At 44.5% G+C, this 23,584-nt stretch overlaps 1 protein-coding gene across 2 annotated transcripts in view; it reads left to right on the forward strand.

Annotated features, from left to right (window-relative positions):
• The window catches only part of USP9X (ubiquitin specific peptidase 9 X-linked), a 192,951-nt gene that overhangs the window by 3,279 nt on the left and 166,088 nt on the right, over positions 1-23,584 (forward strand). For both annotated transcript variants that reach the window (XM_070067484.2, XM_089324380.1), the window contains exons 2-3: positions 1,915-1,974; positions 3,587-3,769. The gene's annotated coding sequence lies outside the window, so the exon portion shown is untranslated. The remainder of the gene's footprint in view (positions 1-1,914; positions 1,975-3,586; positions 3,770-23,584) is intronic.

Raw genomic sequence — 23,584 nt, forward strand, 5'->3', positions numbered from 1 at the left:
ATCATTTCTCCCCTTCCCATATTAGCAATTTAGCCTACTCTGGTTACTCCAAATTGACACCTACGTTATCCATCTCACTCCTAGTATAAGGCAGAATCCCCTTTTCTTGGTGGGGAAGGGGAAAGGTCTTTGACAAGCTTCATACTGTTTCAGTTTCTTTTTCTTTTTTTAAAGATTTAATTTTTTTAACTGAAAGTCACAGTTAAACAGAGAGAATGAGAGACGTGGGGGGGGGGGTTCTTCCATTCGCTGGTTCACTCCCCAATTGGCCACACCGGCCAGAGCTGCACCCATCCAAAGCCAGGAACCAGGAGTCTCTTCTGGGTCTCCCACAGGGGTGCAGGGGCCCAAGGACTTGGGCCATCTCCTACTGCTTTCCCAGGCCATAGCAGGGAGCGGGATCGGAAGTGGAGCAGCCGAGTCTCGAACTGGCACCCATATGGGATGCTGGCACTGCAGGTGGCAGCTTTACCCACCATGCCACAGCACTGGCCCCTCAATTTCTTTTTAAAATTTTGTTTTGTTAAGGTGAAATTCACATAACATAAAATAAAACATCATTTTTCTGATACTTTTTTTTATCTTAATGTGATAGCCACACAAAGAGAACAGATTCAGTGTAGTTCATAGATAGAATTCTAAGAATATAATGATATTCCCTCCCATCCTCCCCTCCGCCCTTCCTCCCTCCCTCCTTCCCTTCCTCTCCCTCCCACCCTGCCTGAAATGAAACATCTTAAAGCAAACAATTCAGGGGGCATTTAGTACAGCGATTGCCTCTATCCAGTTTTGAACACTGCAGAAGAAAACCCGGAACCATAGGCCGTCACTCCCTAGTCTGCCCTCCCCCAGCCCTAGGCCAGCACGAATGTACTTTCTGTTTCTATGGATTTGCCTATTCTGGGTGTTTCATATAAATGGAATCAGGCAGGATGTGTTTCGTGTCTGGCTTCTTTCATTCATAATAATGTTTTCAGGATTCGTCCATGTTGTAGCACGGTGTCACCACTGCGCTTCTTTTTACGGCTGAATAATATTCAGTCGTGTGGGTATTGCACATTTCTTTATCCATTCATCTGTTCATGATGAGGTTTGTTTTTAAGCGCTTCTGATTGCAGCGTTTTCTTCATTCGTTCCACAAATAGTTGCTGGGTGATGACTGTGTGCTAGGCGCGGTCGGAGGAGTTGGGGGCTCAGAGCTTGACAAAACAGAAGTCTTGCCCTTCCCGAAGCATATACCCTGGGGGAGGAGACGGAGTATTAATAAGATGAATAACAAAAAACCACACAGGCTGCTAGGTACACCTGCTAAGGAGAAAACCTGAGGCGGGAAAGAAGGGTTAGATGGTGAGTGGGTGAGGCCACACGAGGAGGTTTCTGGGGGTCACTGAGCATTTTCCGTTTCTTGGTTTGGGTGCTGGCTACCTGGGCATTCTCAGTTGTGAACGTCCAGTGAACGGCACACTAAACTTCCGTGCACTTTTCTGTGCGCATGTCACACTTCCATGAATGGCTTTTTTAAGCCAGTGTGTTTTCCTTCCCTTTAAAGGCAGCTTATTGTGGTATTGGTGCTGACTGAAATAAAACTAACTGTGACAAACCAGTTGGCTTGACACCCTTAGGGGTCCAGCTGACCCTGACCCTGACCCTGTGTTTGAGCAGCTTAGGGCTGTCCCCAGAGCACGGTGCTGGTTTCAGCACTATGCCTTTCACTTATGTCCTTCAGGTTTCTGGATCATTCCAGCGCTCTCTGCCTAACTGTAACCGTCAGCAGACAGCCAGTGTTTGCAATGACCATGTAGGCGATTTCAGCTTGCTACCTTATTTCTTTTCAAGCACATTTCTGCCATTATCTTGAGCTCAGTTTTTTTTTTTTTATGCTGATCCTAACAAGAACAAACATTTTCTTTTTAGGGAGAGAGTGGCTATGGGCTCACAGGCATGGAGGAGCACAGCAACAGGCTGTGATAAAAGGTAATTATTTTTTCGAGTGGAAAGAACCACACTTGGCCATCAAGTAAAGAAAATAGTTGAGTTTGTGTCTCCAGAGGTTCTACGGCATAACTCAACTCAATGGAGAGGCAGGTCCCTAATAGGCAGCCAGTCACTGTTAAACTGAGCTGATTTGGGGGAAAGATAGATGAACAATAACACTTGTCCCTAAGTGGAACTCACCTCCCACACATGAATAGTACTTCAGGGTTTGTTCAGACAATTTCTGGGGCCACAGACCCAAGGTAATTTGATTGACTCACACTGTGACAAAGGCCTTTTCATTGTACCAGTGGTTATCATGCCTCCATTGTAACTGAGTTTAGGATGCAAAGGTAGAAATGACATAGACTGAGTAAGACACTGCTGGACAGAGAGGAGGCAGGTTCTCAAGAATGAGATTTAAGAGAAGAAAAGGGGAGGAAATTGAGTCTTAGAAAAGTGGGAACCAGAGGGGACATTTATTAATACAAAGAGGAAGGAAGTTGGCCATGACAACCAAGACGACATGGGTGGAATTTAGTTAAGAGAAGAGACTCCAGAGACACTGATCTTTCTTGGAGATATCTGCATGCAGTTCAGAGAAGCTTCTAGCTCCAGGGATGGGGCTGCCAAAAGATTAATTCTGTCCTGGAGCTAGTGCCAAAAGACATGAGCCGTCTCTCCCCACTAACTCTAAGGCAGCCTGAGGGCGAAGGAAGTTGGAAATGAGCGAGTCTGACTTGCACACGAAGCCGTGTCAGACTCGACTCAGGGAGCAGGCCAAGCTCCTATAAGTCACAGGCCAGGATGACAGCGCTTAGACAATTAGCTGCCTTACGTTTTGGTAAGACCTATGTGGCAGCAGCCAAACCAGAGCAGGTGGAATCCTATATGAAACTGTGCGGTGGTAGCCTAAAGAAGACACAGCCCTTTAATTCTGCAGGTCGTTTGGTAGAAAAGACAGGAGGCCACCATAGGAGACCTTTGTCAAAAACATAGTAGGTTCCTAAAACTCTTCCTAACTCAGGTTCTCCATTACAGAGGGGCGCCATTTTGATATACAGTATTGCGTCTCAATAAATAATCCAAGTAGCTACATAGGAGGAAAGCCCAAGGTAAACATCACAGGTCACCTGATGCTTTTCTTCGAGGACTCTTGCAGTCACTTTTTTTTTTTTTTCTCACCCATGAGCATTCAGACAACACAGCAGTAAGAAAGCCCTTGCACTGTATGGTGCTTCTTGGGAACAGTGTACTCTAGGCGATATTTTACTGTTATTTCCTAAAGTCCTTGCGAGGAGAGATGCGCACAAGGCCCAAGGCGTGCAGAAGGAAGGAGCCCACTAAGGAAGAGGTCACTCTGGAAGCTCCCGGCTGTACCAGCCAGCGTCACTGCCACACTCTGAGGCTCTTATCACAGCCACGTCCAAAGTCGAGCAGATACAGAGTGGCAACTGCAACCCACAAGGACAAAGTCCCAAACACAGGGCTGCCTTCAGAGCTGTGACCTTCAGTCAAGGGACACAGCCGTACTAAGGTGACTCTGCAGGGAGAAAGCCAGGGAAAGAGGTCCCTGCCTTCACTCTCCTCACTCCCTTTTATTTCTCGCTAGGGCTTCCGGTCGGCCAAAGCCAAGCAGGAGCCAGAGGGACGGAGAGCAGGGTGGGCAAGCGTGGAGCATGAATCTGACAGCAACAGAAACTCTGTAGCAGCTCCTGAGAGACGAGGATTTGTTTCATTCGCTGAACCTGCTATACCGCGTCATCGTATCCTTTCACTGTCACAAGCCTTGGAGGTAAGTGGTATTTTCCCTATTTTTGATTTGGGGAAAAAAAAAAGGTGAGCAAGAAATGTTAAATGACTTTGCTAAGGGCACTTGGTTCCTGGGCGGGGAGTCCGGGACATGACCCAAGACTGACCGCCACCTCGTTCAGCGTCCCCACCACGGCAGAGCGTGTGTGTGAGGAAGGTAGCATCCAGAGTGAAATTAAAGCACAAAGGGGATGCTCCCGTATTCTAGGAGGCGTTCCTCTTGCCAGCCTTTGAGACCCATAGAACCAAGACCGGCAGATACTGTCCTCAGGAACCACAGCTCCGGGCGGGGGGGCGGGGCATTGAGGAAACTGACCAGGTGTTTTGGTGGGAAGCCCCTGTGAGAGGGAAGGGCAGCTGAGCTATGAAAGGGAGGAGGGACAGACGCTGGTCTGCCTAGGGAAGCAGAGGCGAGGCGGGACAGTCTCCCCATCCCCCACCCCCGGGAGTGGCGTGTCAGATCACCAGAGATGGGGACTGAGGTGGGGAGGGCCTCAAAGGGGTGGGCGCTAGGCCAGCCCCCCACAAGCCACCCAGGCAAATGCTCTGGTTCCATGCACCTGGCAAGCTGGTGACATGAACGTTTTTCCTAAGGGTAGAACTGAGCATATTAGACACATAACTACGCCTCAAAGACACTCTACAGGTGTGTCACAGAGCCAGGGGCCAGCAGTGAGTCAGGCCTTGGGGACGGTTCTAGCCAGTTAGGGGACAAGAGTATTCAGTGTCACAAATAGCTTCCTATAGGGGTCAGTCCTCGCTTTAGCCTCGCATGAGAACTTGACCTCCACCTAATCAAGTATGGAGGAGACAACAGCCCTGCTGGCCAGCTTTGCTTGGTTTTCCCCACCATTCAAACAGGGAAGGTGTGCCAGGGCCAAGCTTATTTATGTGGTCCTGGGAACTGTTTTACCCATCATATCTTCCTATTTCAATACCAGTCAACCCATGAATAAAGAGGATCAGTTTCCTTTTACATTAGAGGAATTCAAAGCTCAGAGAGTGTATTTGCCGAGGTCACACTACTTCCTGGAGAAACTGAGTTTCCATGTGCAGGCCCTCAGCCTCCAGCACCCATTAAAAGTGACTAAAAGTTCACAGGGTATTTGGCCTAGTGGTTAAGCCACCAACCGGTTAGGATACCCACATCCCATGTCGAAGTGCCTGGGTTCATGCTGTGGGTCCGGCTTCTGATTCCACACCTTCCTACCAAGTGCGCACGCTGGGAGGCAGCAGGGATGGTTCAAGTACTTGAGTTCCCCTGGCTCTGAGCTGACACAGTTCTGGCTGCTGAGGGGAACTTGGGGAGTGAACCATCAGATGACAGCATGCTCTCTCTCTTGTAAAGAGTTTAAAAGAAACTTTAACATTAAAAAAAAAGTATGGGAGATATCTACTATGAGAAAAAGCATGCATGAATTTCAAAATTTTTTCCACCAAAATAACCATAACTTTTCATTCCATGTTTCCACGCACTTTTTGAGGTCCCCTCTCACACTCTGTATTTCTGAAATTCAGGAAATGAAAATTCAATGGGGGCTACTCCCTTGGAGAAGGAACCAAGTGCACACCACCACAGTACAGGGGAGGGCGGCAGCCATGCAAATCAGGCAGGAACTCCTAGAGGTCTGATTGGCAAACATACTGACCCTTAGCCATAGCGTGAAGCCATGAAAGGAAGGCAGCGTGCACTTCATTGTTTTTAACTGCTTATTAGGAAAATAGCCAGGGGCAGGCACCACGGTGCAGCCTGCGACGCTGGCATCCTGTGTTGGAGCATTGGTTTGCAACTCGGCTGTTCCACTTCCAATCCGGCTTCTTACTAATGTGCCTGGGAAGGCAGCAGAGGATGACCCAAGTCCTTGGGCCCCTGCCACCCATGTAGGAGACCTGGATGAAGCTCCTGATTCCTGGCTTAGACCTGGCCCAGCCCTGGCTGTTGCAACAATTTGGGGAGTGAACCAGCAGATGGAAGACCTCTCTCTCTCTCTCTCTCCTCCCTCCCTCCCTCCCTTTCTCTCTGTATCACTCTGCCTTTCAAATAAATAAGTAAAGTTTTTTAAGAATGAAGAAAAGAAAGTATCCAAACAAACACAAAAATAAAGAGCCCAAGAAGCCTCCCCATGCCCCTGTCTGAGCCCCAACAGCCTTCAACATTTGTCAGGGTTTCTGTCGCCTTTGAGAACTTGGGGAAAACCACCAGCCCCACCTCCCACTCCCTGCACCAAGACAATGCTGGGCCACACAATTGTGACTCCCTTTCAGGGTGTTTGTAGACTCCCAGAGGTGCATCCTTGGATCCCCTGAGACACCCGGATCCCAGATTAGGAGCCCTGGGCTGCAAGGATTTCATAACATTGCGCTGTGTGGGGACCCGACTCCCATCGAACCCGTCGACAAGTTCCATTGATCTCCAAAAAGATCTAGGCAAGGCCCACTTGTCTCATTCCCTGCTGCCACTGTCATTGCTCGCCTGGATTCCTGTAGGCCCCTCCTAACTGGTCTCCCAACTCCACCCTTGCCTATCTGACAATCCTCTCTCCACACAGTAGGTAAAAAAAACACAAATCAAACCCTGTTATTTACCGACCTGAAACCCTTCAAAGCATTCTTCTTGCTGATTAAATGAAATCAAAAGCTCTTGCCCCGGATCTCAGGGCCATGCATGCCTCCCTAGCCCTTTACCGTCATCTCACAGTCCTCTTATCTGCACTCACTACCCTCCAGCCGCCTTAGCCTTCCAACAATCAGAGCATACCAAGTTCTCCCCTGCCTGTGGTCCTTTGCACTCCCTGTTCCCCAAACCCGTAAGTCAAGTTCTTCCCCGATTTTTGTGCATAACTGGCTCCCTTGAATGTCAGCTTAAATGTCACTTCTTCCCTTACCACTCTAGCTAGAGTATCTTCTACTCTCTCCCTGCCCACACACGTCCACTAATTCTCCATCACAAAATAGCCACCTTTTCTTCCTCAGAGTACCCACCAAAGATGGAAGGTTTTTACAGGTGCAGGTAATATTGGCTATCTTCCAAATAGGGTCCACGCTTAGGACAGCAGGCCCCTGACTACTTAACCCTCAGACTGTGTTGCACCTGGAGCAGTGCCTACATGGAGTGGGCATTCAAGAGCCATTTTTGCTTATTGCTAGACTCGCCTCCCATCTAGATTAGCTGTGATCACAACCTTAGGACATTGTGTCAAGTCTGGTTTCGTGGCTAAAAGAAAAAGTGTTGGTGGTGCTGAAGATGTGGGAGGATCGGAACCAAGAGCAGATTCATAGACTCTGAGCTTGGACACACCCACCATATCTTCATTCATTTAGCAAACATCTGTTGAGTGCCTGTTTTGAACCAAAATTACAATGTTGACCCTTGGGGGAAGAAAGAAGTGTGGGGAACATGGTGCTGGCATCCAAGGAGAGACTAAACATGGAAACAGATATTATGATACCGAATGATAAGTACTAAATTCATGATCTGTATAAAATGCCATTGGAGTACAAAAGACTGGGTTATAGGCTGTGCTTCACTGAGGACCTAATGCCTGAGCTCTGACTTGAAAACTGAGTGCCAGGTCACCGAATGGAAAGGAGGAAAGGCGGGGCAAGGCATGCCAAACAGCAAAAACAAATCCGTGGGCTGTGTCTCCTTTTTGATTTTCCCTTGTAACTTATTCATTGAGGAAATGGAGCTATACATCCGATATGATGGCCTGTGTGCAGGGTTTTGCATAATTATCATATGTTCAAGGGTCTTGCACAGGTTTCTCTTGCCTCTGTATTTCGTATAACCTGGTAGTTGCAACTAGGAGCTTCCCTGGAGTCTGGTTTTTTTTTTTGTTTTTGTTTTTTGTTTTGTTTTGTTTTTTGCAAGGTGATTTTGCAATCTGATTTTCACAGGTGGTGTTGTGTCAATCAAGAGGTACATACTAACTCCTTTTTTGTCACATAGTACTCATTGATGATCGATGCCTGTATCTCTTACTTCATTTACTGGAAAATACTGATATTGTAATTCAAAGGTTCTCAGATCTTTGGAACTCAGAACTCTTAAGTCTTAAGGGTCTCAAGGGACTTTTTACTTATGTAGGTGATACCTATTAATATTTACCATAGTTAATATTAAAATGGAGAACTTGTTTATGTATTAGTTCATTTAAAAGTAGCAAGAATAAACATAACACAAATAACATTCTATGAAAAATAACCATAGTCCCCGACACAAACACAGTTAGTGGGAAAAGCAGCAGTGTGCATTTGTGTAACTTTGTTTAATATCTGGCTTGATTTCCACCTCTTCTACATTCAGTCTGCTGTAATATATTGCTTTGGCTGCAGTGTGTGAAGAATACCCAGTCTCCCACGGAACCAGGACACGTAGTTAAAAAGGGGAATGGCATTTTAATAGCCTGGATATTCTTTTATAGAAAGAAGCAATCGTTTCTTAAAGGTTAATTGTGATGTGCAATTTGAAACCACATCCACGGACTTTTTATATTCTGTCCCATTAAATTCTGTCTTATACTTGGAATTGATATTTTACCCATCCCTAATTTTGTAACATCATGTATTAGTCACTTTTGAAAATATTGGCCCATTGAGTTATTCAGAAATTCCAAATGTTGACACATTTTATTATACAATATCTAAAAAAATAAAAATCACATTTATTACACTTGCCACCGATCTTATCAGAAGAGTCTGTAAATGTTCAGAAGAGGAGCCAGCATTGTGGCGCAGTAGGTTAAACCTCCGTCCCCATTGCCGGCATCTCATCTGGGCACCGGTTCAAGTCCTGGCTGGAACAGAAGATGGCCCAAGTGCTTGGGCTGCTGCACTCATGTGGGAGACCCAGAGGAAGCTCCTGGCTCCTGGCTTTGGCCTGTCCCAGTCCCGGTCATTGCAGCCATTTGGGAAGTGAACCAGCAGATGGAAGATTCTCTCTCTGTGTGTAACTCTGCCATTCAAATAAATAAATAAATAAATCTTAAAATTAAAAAAAAAGATCAGAAGATGTTAGAATTACAGTGGTACAGGCCGGCGCCGCGGCTCACTAGGCTAATCCTCCGCCTAGCGGCGCCGGCACACCGGGTTCTAGTCCCGGTCGGGGCGCCGGATTCTGTCCCGGTTGCCCCTCTTCCAGGCCAGCCCTCTGCTGTGGCCAGGGAGTGCAGTGGAGGATGGCCCAGGTGCTTGGGCCCTGCACCCCATGGGAGACCAGGAAAAGCACCTGGCTCCTGGCTCCTGCCATCGGATTAGCGCGGTGCGCCGGCCGCGGCGGCCATTGGAGGGTGAACCAACGGCAAAGGAAGACCTTTCTCTCTGTCTCTCTCTCTCACTGTCCACTCTGCCTGTCAAAAAAAAAAAAAAAAAAGAATTACAGTGGTAGATACAAGTTTTTCAAAATTACAATTTTTACTTGAAAAGTTGAATTTGATCATTGGCAGCAAATACTGTCAGCTTGTTTCCTTTGTTGTGTCAAGACTGACTTCTTAATTGTAAAGAAAATGTCTGTGGCATAGCGGGTTAAGCTGCCGCCTGCAGAGCCAGCATCCCATATGGGCACTGGTTGATGTCCCAGCTGCTCCTCTTCCAATCCAGCTCCCTGCTAAATGTGTCTGGGAATGCAGCGGAAGTTGACTCAAGTCCTTGGGCCCCTGCACCCACAGGGGAAACCCAGAAGAAGTTCCTGGCTCCTGGCTTTGGACTGCCCACCTCTGGCTGTTGCGGCCATTTGGGGAGTGACCCAGCGGATGGAAGACCTCTCTCTCTGTCTCTCCCTCTCTCTGTCTGTGACTCTGCCTCTCAAATAAATAAATAAATAAATCTTTTTTTTTATTAGCAAAAAGAAAATGTCTACCAAATACCACTGTCTGAATAGTCATAGTTTGACTGTCAGTGGTTCTTTCAAGTAAAAATGGTGTTCGGCAGGGGGAAAGTAGCCAGCTCAGCTCCCATCCTAAACAATCACACAGTCGCTTTTCCTCAAAACAGCTATCGTGCCTAAGAGCACAGCAGAAGTGCCTCGTGTACATTTCCATTTCAACACACAGAGTACTAAGAAGACATGCACTCAAGGGTTGAGAATGAATAAAATTATTCTACAAGGACGGTAGGTACCCCTGCCCGGATTCCTACGAAGGCAACCAGCGCTTTTAGCCACCTCTGCTTTTGCACCATCAATGCAATGTCAAGCTAGTGAAAGTGGGAGATAACACCTTAGGAATATTGTGAAAAGAGTTTGACCTCACAGATCCCTGACAAAAATCCAGGACTCTATACTTTGAGATCCACGATTCTGATCCCATCACTCTTTCTACATTTTTCTTTAAAGATGTAAATTTTTAAAAATTTTAACTGATACATTAAAACTGTATACATATATGGGATGCTATGTGATGTTTCTGGTTGTTTTTTTTTTTTTTTTTTCATTTTGATTTGTTTCGATTTCTTTGAGAGGCAGATCAACCGGTTTACTCTCCAAATGCCGGTACAAGCTAAGACTAGGACAGGTGGAAGCCAGGAGCTCAGAACTCCATCCAGGTCTCTCACAATGAGTGGTGGGGACTCGAGTACTTGGGCTATCACCTGCTGCCTCCCAGGGTTCACATTAGCAGGACATTGCACATTCCCACGACAACGTGCTCCATGATGGCACTGTACTTTTACTGACTCAGACCTGAAATCAACCACTTCTCTAAGGAGCTCTGGGTTGGTATTCAGTTACTGTAATCTGAGTGCCAGCACAGGAGTGTTGTGCCGGTTACCAATTTATTGCCGCTCACAACTGAATTCACCCTTTTTATACTACTCTGGGAAAATGAATCTGGGTACTTTAAATCTTTTTTGCTTTGCCAGCTGGCCCTAGATCTTTGCTTTAAAAATTTTTTTAAGATAGATAGATTTATTTATTTATTTGTTTGAAAAGCAGGATGACAGTGAGAGAGGAAGAGGGAGATCTTCCATCTGCTGGTTCACTTCTCAAATGGCTGTAACAGCCAGACCTGGGCCAGGCTGAAGCCAGGAACTCCATCTGGGTCTCCCACATATATGGCAGGGGCCCAAGCTCTTGAGCCATCATCCTCTGTCTTCCCAGGCACATAAGCAGAGAGCTCAATAGGAAGCAGAGTAGCAGGACTCAAACCAACACTCTGATTTGGAATGCAGAAGTCCCAAGCGGCAGTAAGACCTGCTGTGCCACAATGCCGGCCCCAGAACTAAATCTTTGTTAGTAGAGGAGGCTGGGGAGATATTGCAGGAAGAAAGCATTTTTGCTTCCCCATTTTTAGTGGTGCAGGCTCTCCAGCTCCAGCAGCCAGGTCCTGCAGTGTGCAGGGGCCAGCAGGACCCACAAAGAATGGCTTCCCCAAATATCCCAGAAAGTGAAGGCATAGAGACAGAGAGATCTTCCGTCTTCTGGTTCAGTCCCCTAAATGCCAGCAACAGCCAGGGCAGGGCCTGGCCAAAGCCAGGAGCCAGGAACTCCAGCTTGGGGTCCCACCTGGGTGGCAGGGACCCAAGTACTGGGACCATCACCTGCTACCCTCCAGGGGGTAGATTAGCAGGAAGCCGGAATGGGGAGCAGAGCTGAGACTTGAACGCAGACACGAATATGAAATTCAGGCATCCTAAGTGACAGCTTAGCCATTGCATCCAAAGCCAGCCCCCAAAAGACCTATTATTTTTAAGAGAAAATGCATCATAAGTCAATTTTGGTAGTACCGATTCATAGGAACAAGGAGTTTAGTTTTATATTTTTCTCCTCTGTGCTGAAAAATCTTGGTTTCTAATGACATTAGCAAATGTTAAGCTTTATCTTAATATGTATATATGTATAAAACATTGTCAGAAAAACAAAAATGATATTGCTTATCAATTTAAGATTTTTTTATATTTGCTTTTTTTCCATAGGGTATATCCCATTAGAAACTTAAAGTCAGATTACTCTCCCTTAATGTTCACTTGAAATAATTTGCCTCAAGGTGGCTAAGCCATCAACTCAACAAATAGCTCCATTAGTTTCATTTTGCATTTGACTTTTAGGTATTGTTATGAAATTTGATTTGATTTTGCTTTATGGCTATGAAAAATATTGACATGATTCGAAAATTAAATCTATCATCCCCAGTTTTTTTTTCTTTTTTTCTTTTAAAGATTTACTTATTTATTTGAGAGGCAGAGTTACAGAGATTGGGAGAGATAAAGCAAAAAGTCTTCCATCCACTGGTTCACTCGCCAAATGTCCACAAAGGCTGGATCTGGGCCAATCTGAAGCCAGGAGCCAGGAGCTTCTTCCAGGTCTCCTATGCAGGTGCAGGGGCCCAAGCACTTGGACCATCTTCTACTGCTTCCCCAGGCCACTGCAGAGAGCTGGATCAGAAGAGGAGCCAGCTCTGCAGGCATTGGCTTATCCTTCTATGCCATAGTGCCCGCCCCTATCCCCAGTTTTTTCAGGAAAAAAAAAATCTAGGTTCTTTCCCTCTACTATATTTCCTTCCTCCTTCCATAGGTAATCATTGTCTTTATATTATGCTAGCTCTTTACATTTTTTTAAAAATATAGGCACATACACATATACACACTTGTATCTTTTCTTAGATAAACTATTGTAAGCTTTTCTTTTACCACCTCGCTTTTTTTTTTTTTTACATGATATTCTATCCCGGAGAATCATTCTTAACAGTGCATAGAATTATTCTATACACTTAAATAGTACTTAATCGCATAGCTCTATCAGAATTTATTAAACTAAGCCCTGAACAAGCGTGTGGTTGTTGCAATCTTTTCCTACTTTAATTAATGTTTCAATAAATAGATTTGTGCTTTCATCTTTTTATAACGTACCCTTGGGACAGCTTCCTAAAAGTGGGGATTCTAACAGAGAAGACTATCAGGCAGTCGGATTTTTGCTAACCTGATAGGGAGAGAAAAGTTGTTCATTTGCATTTCTCTCCTGGTGAGGAAAATTGAGCCCTTTTCATATAGTAGAAAGCCATTTGCATTTACTTCTCTTAACGTTCTTTCTCAGGCCTTTAGCCTGTTGTCTAGAATTGTTAGTCTTTTGCTTTTCTATTTTTAAAAAGTTGTTCCTATATTAGGGCAGTAACCCCTAGTGATAACAAGCTGCAAGTATTTTTCCCATGTTGTCACTTATCTTTTCATCCTAAGGTGTTTCGTCTTGGTTTTGCATGCAATGAGTTATTTTGGTGTAACCAAATTTTTCTATTTTTTCCTTATTGCTTTTGCACTTTGAGTCATAGCCGTAAAAGTTTTATAGTCTCCCAGGTTATAGGGCAGCCTTGCAACCTGCCTGTGACAGTGTAGGTATCACCTGTCTTCTGTCAGCACTGTAGACCGTCGGGTCTCACCCAGAGCTGTTCAAGCAGACTCTTTGAACAAGATACCCGCAGACAACGCGTGCGCGTTTTCAGATGTGGGAAGCGCTACTCTGGAGAATTTCACCTCGATTTTCTTCTAGAACTGGTGAGGTGGAAGATCGGCCCTTAATTGGAAGCCATCGGTGAGCTCTGCTCCACAACTGTTAAGCAAGAAATAAAGTGAACGTCAGAACAGGGTGTAAATGCAGGCTATCTAAACATCTAACATGGTTCAATATAGACGGGAGAATCTTCTAGTAAAAGGGTCTTTAAAAATACATCTTTTGCACTGCTAACATTCTATGATTGACATATTGATCCGTCAATTTTATGAAATGTGTGAACAAATTACTAGTGAAAAACGGGCTGTGGTAATTTTCCAAATGAATAGCACTCTCTCATGCTGTGAGGCAAAGTAAAAAATAAACCTCTTTAGGTCTTGGGGCTCTACACAAGCAAATTCTATTCCTCTCCCATGAGCTGCAAAGATGGCCACGTGACCTTCACTAAATAAAGGGGCAGGCAAGAGATTCCATAGAAAGATTCTCGTCGTGCCTTTGCATGTAGCCCCACGTAGCAGTTTGTCAGTCATTGTCATTGCTGCCAGAAGGTGTTACTCCGTCGCCTTTGCCCACAGGTTATGCAGAACTCAGTAAGCAGGAGCATACTGGAGTATTGACTCCGCTGTTGGTAACAGCTCTTTGCCTTTTTCATTGTCTTGGAATGCAAAGAGGTTTTGCAAGAATGATTAAAGCAGGGTTCAGCCATGATAATGTGGCGCTGCCATTCATTTTTAATATATTGGCTGGAATTCAAGAGCCACTGGGAGTTCCGAACTCTATCAGAGAGAAAAATAACTGCTTTGAAGTGCAGAAATGAGCCTGTGGCCATGAGGAATATGCTGGCATAAATTTGACACATGATTTCTTGCTCTAGTTCACTTTTGACTATTCTGGTATTTCTTTCCTAAAAAAATTTTTTTATTTGAAAAGCAGAATGACAGAGAGAGGAGAGAAAGAAAGAGAGAGATCGTCCATCCTGTGGTTCACTCATTCCCCAAATGCCCACAATAGCCAAGGCAGGGCCAGGCTTTATCTAGGAGCCAGGAACTCCATCCAGGTTTCCCGAGTGGGTGACAGGGACTCAAATACTTGGGCCATCACCTACTGTCTCCCAGATGCATTAGCAGGGGGCTGGGCCACTATTCCAGGCACTTTGGTACTGGATATTGGACATTCCAAGCCTCCTTTTAACCCACTGTGCCACAACATTCACCTCTATTTTAGTATTTCTGAAACTAAGTTCTTGAAATACAATGTGCCATTTAAACCTAGATTATATTTGGAGGTGTGTTGAAAAATACGTATGTGGGAGGGGCCAGTGTTACGGCACAGCAGGTTAAGCCTCTGCCTACAACACTGGCATCCCATATGAGCACCACCAGTTTGAGTCCCGGCTGCTCCACTACTGATCCAGCAACCTGCTAATGTGCCTGGGAGAGGAGCGGAGGATGGTCCAGGTACTTGGGCCCCTGCATCCACGTGGGAGATTAGGCTGGAGTTCCAGCTCTCCATGCAGCCATTTGGGGGAGTGAACCAGCAGTTGGAAGATTGATTTATTCTCTCTCTCTTCCTCTCCCTCTTTCTAACTCTGCCTTTTAAATAAATAATTTAAAAAAAAATGTATGTGGGAAAATACTTCATAAACTATAAAATAGCATTTATTTTGGTTATCGTCATGGGGTTATGGTTCACATCTCAGCTTTTAAAAAGGCAGAAGATGGCCGGCGCCGTGGCTCACTTGGCTAATCCTCTGCCTGCAGCGCCAGCACCCTGGGTTCTAGTCCCGGTTGGGGCGCTGGATTCTGTCCCCGTTGCTCTTCTTCCAGTCCAGCTCTCTGTTGTAGCCCGGGAGTGCAGTGGAGGATGGCCCAAGTGCTTGGGCCCTGCACCCGCATGGGAGACCAGGAGAAGCACCTGGCTCCTGGCTTCGGATCAGTACAGCGCTGGCCGTGGTGGCCACTTGGAGGATGAACCAACGAAAGGAAGACCTTTCTCTCTGTCTCTCTCTCTAAAACAAACAAACAAACAAACAAACAAAAGGCAGAAAATGTAATATTCCAAATTATAAAGATTATTTAATGAGCTTCCCAGCCTAGCAGTTATCCACGATGTTGTGAAAGACACAATCCACCCAGCTTCACCCTCACCTGGAGACCATGCTTACAAAAACCATTTCCACGCAATGTTTCTCTGTAGCCATAGCACCCTCCTGTCTACCCAGATAAAATACACAGTGGTAATATTCAGTTGCTAGGTATTCTCATAAATTGCCCATGGAAGTGTAAATTGTTTTAACCCCAGAGGTTAATTTTGTGAAATCTATCAAAATGGCAAATACATAAATCATTTGGCCCATCAATCCTACTCCTATTCAGTTGTCCTAAGGAAATATTTATGTGTGTGAAATAATATATGTACAGGGGATTTTAGACACCAAAGATTGAAAACAATCTAAATGTTGTTGATACTAGAAGACTAGTTACGTAAAATAGTTACATAAAGCCACTCTGCCTAGTGGTAAGGAAATATAACCAAGGAATCTTTTTAATAGAAAAAAGAAAGCAATATAGTACAGTGTCATTAAGGTAAAAGGGGACCATTATCTATGAGGGCACTTGAGAAAGTTCATGCAAAATAGAAAGACATGATGCTTATTTTGGTGCAACAATTTTTAAGTCCACGAATACAGAGGGTCTTCAAAATTTCATGGAGGGGCCGGCATTGTAGTGTAGCAGGTAAAGCTGCCGCCTGCAGTGCCAGCATCCCATATGGGCATGGGTTCAAGTGCTGGCTGCTCCAGTTCTGATGCAGTCCCCTGCATCATCCCCTGGGAAAAGCAGAGGAAGATGGTTCAAGTGCTTGGGCCCCTGCACCCATAGAGGAGACCCGGAAGAAACTCCTGGCTCCCTCTCTCTCTGTAACTCTTTAAAAATAAATCAATCAATGCAAACTTTGAAAAATCTATGCATAGAGTTAAAAAAATTCCAAAATAAACTTGTCTTTTGATTCCATTTTTCCACGCACTTCTTGAAGTCCTTTCCTGTACATGCATAAACACAACAGAGAAACAATATATATGTAAGGAAAAAAATACACCCACAGAGCAGGTAACATTGCTTTGGGAAGGAAAACTGGCAGGCTGGGCAGACAGGGATGAGAAGGAGACTTGTTGACTATGCACTGTTTTACATTTTAAATTTAGAACTATGTGACTGTGTTACTTTAAGCAACGTGTTTGAACGTTTAAAAAGGCCATCTATATGTATTTGGACTTATCTCTTCAACTGCTTATAGATCACTAAAGTCTGAGCAAGTGGCTCTATTTGGCTCTATTGCTCACCCTCTGCTCCTTGCTGGCTTGAAGATTTCGCTACTCGAGTCACTTCTCTGGGTTATGAGTAACCCTGCCTGAAGCCCATCTCTTCCCATAACCCTGGCTCCTTTGAGTCACAAACAGGCTCTGCCTGACTTCTACAAACACCCCTCCTTGGATAAGAAGGTTATAAGGGGCTGGCGCTGTGATGTAGCAGGTAAAGCCGCCACCTACAATGCCAGCATCCATATGGGTGCTGGTTTGAGTTCTGACTGATCTACTTCTGATCCAGCTCCCTGCTAATGCATCTGGGAAAACCCTGTCTCTCTCTCTCTCTGTTGTGGCACACCTGGTTAAGTCACTGCCTGTGACATCCGCATCCCACATCAGAGCACTGGTTTGAGTCCGAGTTGCTCTGCTTCCCATCCAGCTCTGGGCTAATGTGCTTAGGAAAGCTGTAGATGGCTGCCCAAGTCCTTGGGCCCCTGCCACCCACATGGGAGACCCAGATGAAGCTCCTGGCTCCTGGCTTTGGCCTGGTCGAACCCTGGCTATTGCTGCCATTTAGGAGTAAACTAGCAGATGGAAGATCTCCTTCTCCCTCTAAGGTTGCCTTTCAAATAAATCAATATTTTTTCAAATGGTGGGCCAATACCATAATACAGTAGGCAGAATTCTAGGTATTCTAGAAATCTTCTTTGGGGCCCACACACATAGAAGGAAGCTCAACACAGCTGGGTAAAGGCCAACTTCCGCATAAAGAACTACCAGGAAGTTGTGTTCAAACAGTTTCCAGAGTTCACACAGGATTGGGGATCTTCAAGTTCCTACCAGTGTGAATAGAGAAACTTTGTTGACTGGACGGAACAGCTGGTGGAGACCCCAGAAATGTCATTCCTTGGGAGTGAGGTTAACCTAGCCCTAAACTGGAAAGGCTCCTGGAGACGTGCTGTAAAAATTCTGAAAAGCAAGTCCTGAAGGGATCAAGCTGACCTGCAAGTAACATAAACTGCTGCCAGCACAAAGTTCAGCAGCATTTAAAATACTGTGACAAACTCCAGGACTCAACAGTGTAAAGTTCATGAGCCTGGCCAGCTGATCAGAAATTACCTAATAATACACCATAGGACCCATCATCAGGAGAAAAGTTAGCCAATAGAAATAGACACAGGGATGGTAGAAATGATGAGGTTAACACACAAGGATGATAAAACGGGTGTTATAAATACTCTCAATATAGTAAAAAACAAATAGGAAGCATAGTAAAAGAAAATATTAACAGAATGAAAATAGATACTTAAAAGAACCAAATGAAGATTCCTGATATAAAAAAATTAGCAGCTGAATTTTCAGTTTCACTATATGGGTTTAACAATAGATTAGACACCAAAGAAGAAAAGACCACAGATCTTGAAGACATAGCAGCAGAGACTACCCAAAATGAAGCACAATGAGGAAAATGGCTGAGAACCAATACATTGGGGCCATCATTTAGTGTAATGGTTTAGATGCCTCTTGGGACAGACACCCACATCTGATATCAGAGTGCCTGGGTTCAAGGCCCAGCTCCACTCCCAATTCCAGTTTCCTGCTTATGCACCTTGGGAGGCACCAGGTAATGGTTCCGGTTCTTGGGTCTCTGCCACCCACTTGGGAGACCAGGAAAAGTGTCTGTTAGAATTCTCTACCCAGAAAATATATCCTTCAAAAATCAAGGTGAAAGTTTTCAAACGTGGAGAATTTGGCACCAGCACACCTGCATTACAGGAAACAGTTAATGAAATGCTTGGGGACAGCAGGTTAATTTGCTGCAAGGGACTCTGCCTGCCATAACTGAGCGTTTGGGGTAGAGTCCTGGCTCCACTTCCAATCCAGCTTCCTCCTAAGGCTCAGCCTGGAAGGCAGCCAAGTGATGGCTCAAGTACTCAGCTCCCTGCCACGTACACGGGAGACCCAGATGGAATTCCTGGTTCGAGCTGTTGTGGGCATTTGGGGAGTGAACCAGCAGGTAGAAGAACATATTAAGCCCAAAATAATCAGAAGAAAGGAAATACTATAGATAGGAACAGAAATCAATAACATAGAAATGGACAGTTTAAAAATCAATGAAATCAAAAACTGCTTCACTGAAAATGCTAATAAAATCCATAAACTTCTAGCTAAACTGATCAAGAAATAGACCAATATCAGAATAGAAAAGGATACATCATACAAATCATTATATATGTATATATGTGCTTTGCTATATATATATATATATATAATATGTATATGTAGCAATGCATAGCCAAAATAGATAAAAATAGAAAAAATGGATACATATGTATCTGGGTTTTAAAGCAAGCATACACACATGCAGGCAGACACACATTTATACAAGAAACAACCAGTAAATCTTTTTTTAAGATTTTTCCAGTTCATGTTATTGCCTCTTAGAAAATGCATTTTCCACAAAATTCCAGCACGTAACATCAAAAATATTCAAAGCTCTAGAGGGCTGCTACTGTGAATCATCATGACGCAGTCTGGGCAGAACTGGCAAAGACCGCCTTTTCTTTTCATGAAAAAAGGGCATGTTTATTTCAAAAAAATGCAGGATTGGTGAATATTTTGTAGATAAAGGTTATTCTCCAGATTAACAGAATAAAGGAACAAAATTACAAGTCTCTCAAAATGCATTCAAAGCATTTGATACCCATGTATTCCTGATAAAACAAATTCTTAGAAAATTCCTCAAAACAACACCTTCAACAAATCTTACATAGGGATCAAATGTTGGAAGCTTTCAAATCCACACAAGACAGGGTTGTGCACGCTCACTATTTAATCACCACTATAATGTAACTCTCAGCCTGTACAGTAAGGCAAAGAAAGAAGAAATGAGAATACCCCGTGTCTAGCCAGTGACAAGCAAAACTGTCAGTGTTAACAGTGAGATTGTGGAAGGCGGGGGGGGGGGGGGGGGGACTTGTACATGTGGAAGGTTGACAAGTGTCAGAATAAGATGACAACATGCAAGATCAATTGTGTTTTTATACGCCATCCAAAAATAATTAGGGAATGAAATATTCAGACAAATCATTTACAAATACGTAAAAGAAACCTACTCTAATAGCGCAAAGACTCTATAGACAAAGCTATAAAATACTATTAAAATTATAAATAGAAATGTAAGGAACCCTAGACTAAAAGACTTTATATTACAAAAATATCAATTCCCCATGAATCTGCCCAACCTAATTGTCTATATATTGGTCTATAAGGGAGTGGGGGGGAGAACTGGTTAGCTTGTTCTTTTCTGTGAAGACTTTAAAATTTGAAGTTATCTGTGCTGTTGAGGATATTAAGACACTGTCATGTTGAATTGGTTAAAGTGGCATTTGGAGTCATGGATGGCATATTCTGTACAAATAGCCCCCAGTCACCATTTTTCTTTTTAAAAAGTATTTTAAAAATGGGTGGGGCTGGCGTATGGCACAGCAGGTTAAGCCACCGCCAGGCAACACCTGCATTCTATATCAAAGTGTAGGTTCCAGGCCTGGCTGCTCTGCTTCCTATCTAGCTCCCTGCTAATGCACCTGAAGATGGCCCAAGACCTTGGGCCCCTGCACCCCTGTGGGAGACCCAGATGGAGTTCCAGGCTCCTAGATTCAGCCTTGCCCAGCCCTGGCTATTGCCGGCATGCCACCATTTGGAGAGTGAACCAGCTGATGGAAGATCTCTCTCTCTCCCTCTCTCTCTCTCTCTCTCTCTCTCCTCTCTCTCATGATGGGAAGTGTTCAGAGGTATACAGAATTGGAGGTGCCACAAACAGCAGGTCAGCGGGTCCCAGGAGGTGGCCTGCTGTCAGATTTGGGGGCTCACTTCGTAGCTGGAAATATAGAGAAAGATGGGACCAGAACTGTGACTCAGTAGGTTAATCCTCTGCCTGCTGTGCTAGCATCCCTTATGGGTGCCAGTTTGAGTCCCGGCTGCACCTCTTCCAATCCAGCTCGGGCCCCTACACCCATGAGGGGGACCCAGAAGAAGTTCCTAGCTCCTGGCTTCTGATTGGCCCAGCTCTGGGCGTTGCAGCCATTTGGGGATTGAACCAGCAGATGGAAGACCTCTCTCTCTCTCTCTCTCTCTCTCTCTCTCTCTGTATATATATATATATATATATATATATATATTCTTCTCACTGTCTGTAACTCTACCTCTCAAATAAATAAATAAAATCTTAAAAAAAAAAGATGAAAGTGAAGTTGAACTACCCTGGAACTTACTATTCATTTTCTTCTGAATTGTTCAAAAACAGAAGATGTCTGTTAAAATCAATCTGGTAGGGAGAATTTGCCAAGGTTTTCTGATTTTGAACCCAAATATGACTTAAGCATTTAGGGCACACCTCCAAAATGTGTTAAGTTGGCTTCTCCTTCTTGCCAAACTTACATCATTCCTTTTCCAAAGGCATCTTAATTCCAATTCTCCAGCAGCATGGGTCACACACGCAGTGGTGCTTTTGGCTTTTGTAATCATAGTAATAAAGTTCCCAGCCGTTCCCAGGAAGGATCCCTTGGTGGTGTTGAAATGAGCCCAGTTCAGCCCTTGGCAAGTAGTTCCTTCTGGTGTGGTGTGATGGCAGACTGGCCTGTTGGTATAAACAGAACCAGCACCGTCCAGTCCACCAAGGCAAAGCTCTGCAGAAGAACTGGCCGATTCCTCCCTCTCTCTCCATCCCCAAGGGACCCTAAAGCAGCAGGATGGACTATGATCGCTGGAACCAGAGGTCCAGTTAGCCCTGGAGTACCCGCGGCAGAGAGAGCGGTGTACCTTCTCTCCCTCCCTGCCCCCTCATCTTCGCCAGCCTCTCCTTTGTCACCAAAATAGTCTCTTTCCCGACTTCCTGGTGGGTTATTTGAACATTTTCTGGGATTCTATTTGGATTCAGCTATTGTGTTATTTGTGTGTATCTCGGTATAACATTTTAAAATTGCTGCTTCAAACATCGCATTTTATATACATAGCTTAAGCTGCTGGTGTCAAAATTTTACCAGTTTGAATGATGTATAGAAGCCTTACTTCTTTTTATAACTCTTAACCCTCCCGCATTTATAAGTCTTAAATATTTCTTTCACATACGTTGACAACCACACAAACCAGTTTTATATAATCTTGGTTTCAACTGTCAAATATAATTTAGAAAACCCAAGGAGAGAACAAAAGTCTATTGTATTTATCTCCCCTTTTTTTCCTCTTTGTCATTCTTTCTTCCTCCCCGATGGGCCAAGATTTCTTCTTTTCTCATTTTCTTTCTGTTTAGAGAATTTCCTTTAGCCATTCGGTAGGGCAGATCTGGTGGCAACAAATGCTCTTGTTTTTGTCATCAGAGGATACCTTCCTTTTCCTTTCATTCCCAAAGGATGTTTTTGCTAGCTATACAATTCTGCACTGAAAGTTCTTTTCAGCGCTTGAAAAATGTTGTGCTGTTTCCTTCTGGCCTCTGTGGTATCGGCTGAGAAAAATCCATATCTTTCAAATTGCTTTATCCCTGTAAGTCACATGTCATTCCTCTCGGGCTGCTTTGAAGATTTTTTTGATTGTATTCATTTTCAGAAGTCTGACTCTGATGGATCATGGCGTGCATTTCTTTTCGCTTCCCCTTTTGGGGGTTTTCTCAGCTTCTTGAATCTGTAGGTTTATGCCTTTTTGCTAAATTTCAGAATTTTTAGCAATTATTTCCTCAAATATTATTTTAATACCACCTTTTTTCTCCTGTCCTTCTGAAAGTGCCATGATTTAAATATTACATTTTGTTAGAATGCTCCATATCTCTAAAGCTCTATTGATTTTTTTCCAGCTTATTTTCTCTTAGTTGTTCAAACTGGATATTCAATTCTATTGTATCCTCTAATTCTGATTCTTTGCCCTGTCCTCTGTATTCTGCTGCTGAGTTTTTAAATTGAGTTTTTAACTGCAGTTTGTGGAAGTTTTAGTTCAAAATTCTCCATTTGATTCTTCCTTATAGCTTCTATTTCCTTTGCTGATACCTTCCATTTTCTTCATTTGTTTCAAGCAAGATTGTAGTTGTTCCCCAATACGGTTTTTTATGAGGGCTGGTTTAAAATCCTTGTCAGATAATTCTAATAATTCTGTCATCTTGGTGAATTGTCTTTTCTCATTTAAGTTGAGATCTCCCTGGTTCTTAATATGATGAATTGTTTGTTGGTTTGTTTGTTTTTTTTGGTATTAAAAATAGGACGTTTTGAGCCTATCGTATTCCAAATACTATTTAAGTCTGGTGCTTTAGCACACCGCTCCTGACGCTGCTCGGGCAGGGGCAGTGTGGACACTGCCTCGCTTCTGTCAGAGGAAGGTGAAAGTCCAAATTCTCCACTCAGCTTTTGTTGACTGTGTGTGTGTGTGCGCGCGCGTGTGTGCAGCCGTGTGTGTGCTGGGCATGGGTGGGAGTTCAGGCTGCTCACTGGCTTCCACCCTAGCTGGGAGGGTTCAAGCTGCTTCATTATTGCCTCAACTGGACAGAGGTGACCTCAGGAACACCGAGCAATGGGGAATGTTCAAACTCTGTAGGTCTCCTCTGACACCGCCCCAGAGAGGAGGGGGAGGAGCACCTGGCTTCTGCCTGGTTGAGGTGAAAGCCCAGACTCCCATTCTGATTTCCATGGAAACAAGAAGTTGGGAGGGGGGGTGGCTCCTTACTATCTAGCAGCGGTGTTCGTCCTGCCTGCTCGCTCCACCTTTGCCGATTCCACCTAGGTTCAGGGCAGGGGTGCTTTGCAGCATGGCTTTGAAGTCATTAAGGGTGGCACCCTCAGGTCCTCACGTGGCCTTTGCTGGAAGGGTGGGGCCTGTTGTTTTGTTGTTGTTGTCAGAGTAGGGTAATTACTGTCTCCAAGTTTTCTGGCTACCTACATGGTCCTCTTCCTGGTGCTTTGGCTAGAGAGAGCAGACTCCTCTTGGAGGTTTGGTGTTTTTGGTTTGCTTTGCTCTGTGCTTGTTGATGTGTGTGGGTTGGCTGGCTTCTCCAGCACCCAGGCTGGATGATATGA

The sequence above is a fragment of the Oryctolagus cuniculus genome, chromosome X, assembly GCF_051225735.1.
Source record: "Oryctolagus cuniculus isolate XC-2025 breed Fujian yellow rabbit chromosome X, ASM5122573v1, whole genome shotgun sequence".
In the NCBI taxonomy this organism is placed as follows: Eukaryota; Metazoa; Chordata; class Mammalia; order Lagomorpha; family Leporidae; genus Oryctolagus; species Oryctolagus cuniculus.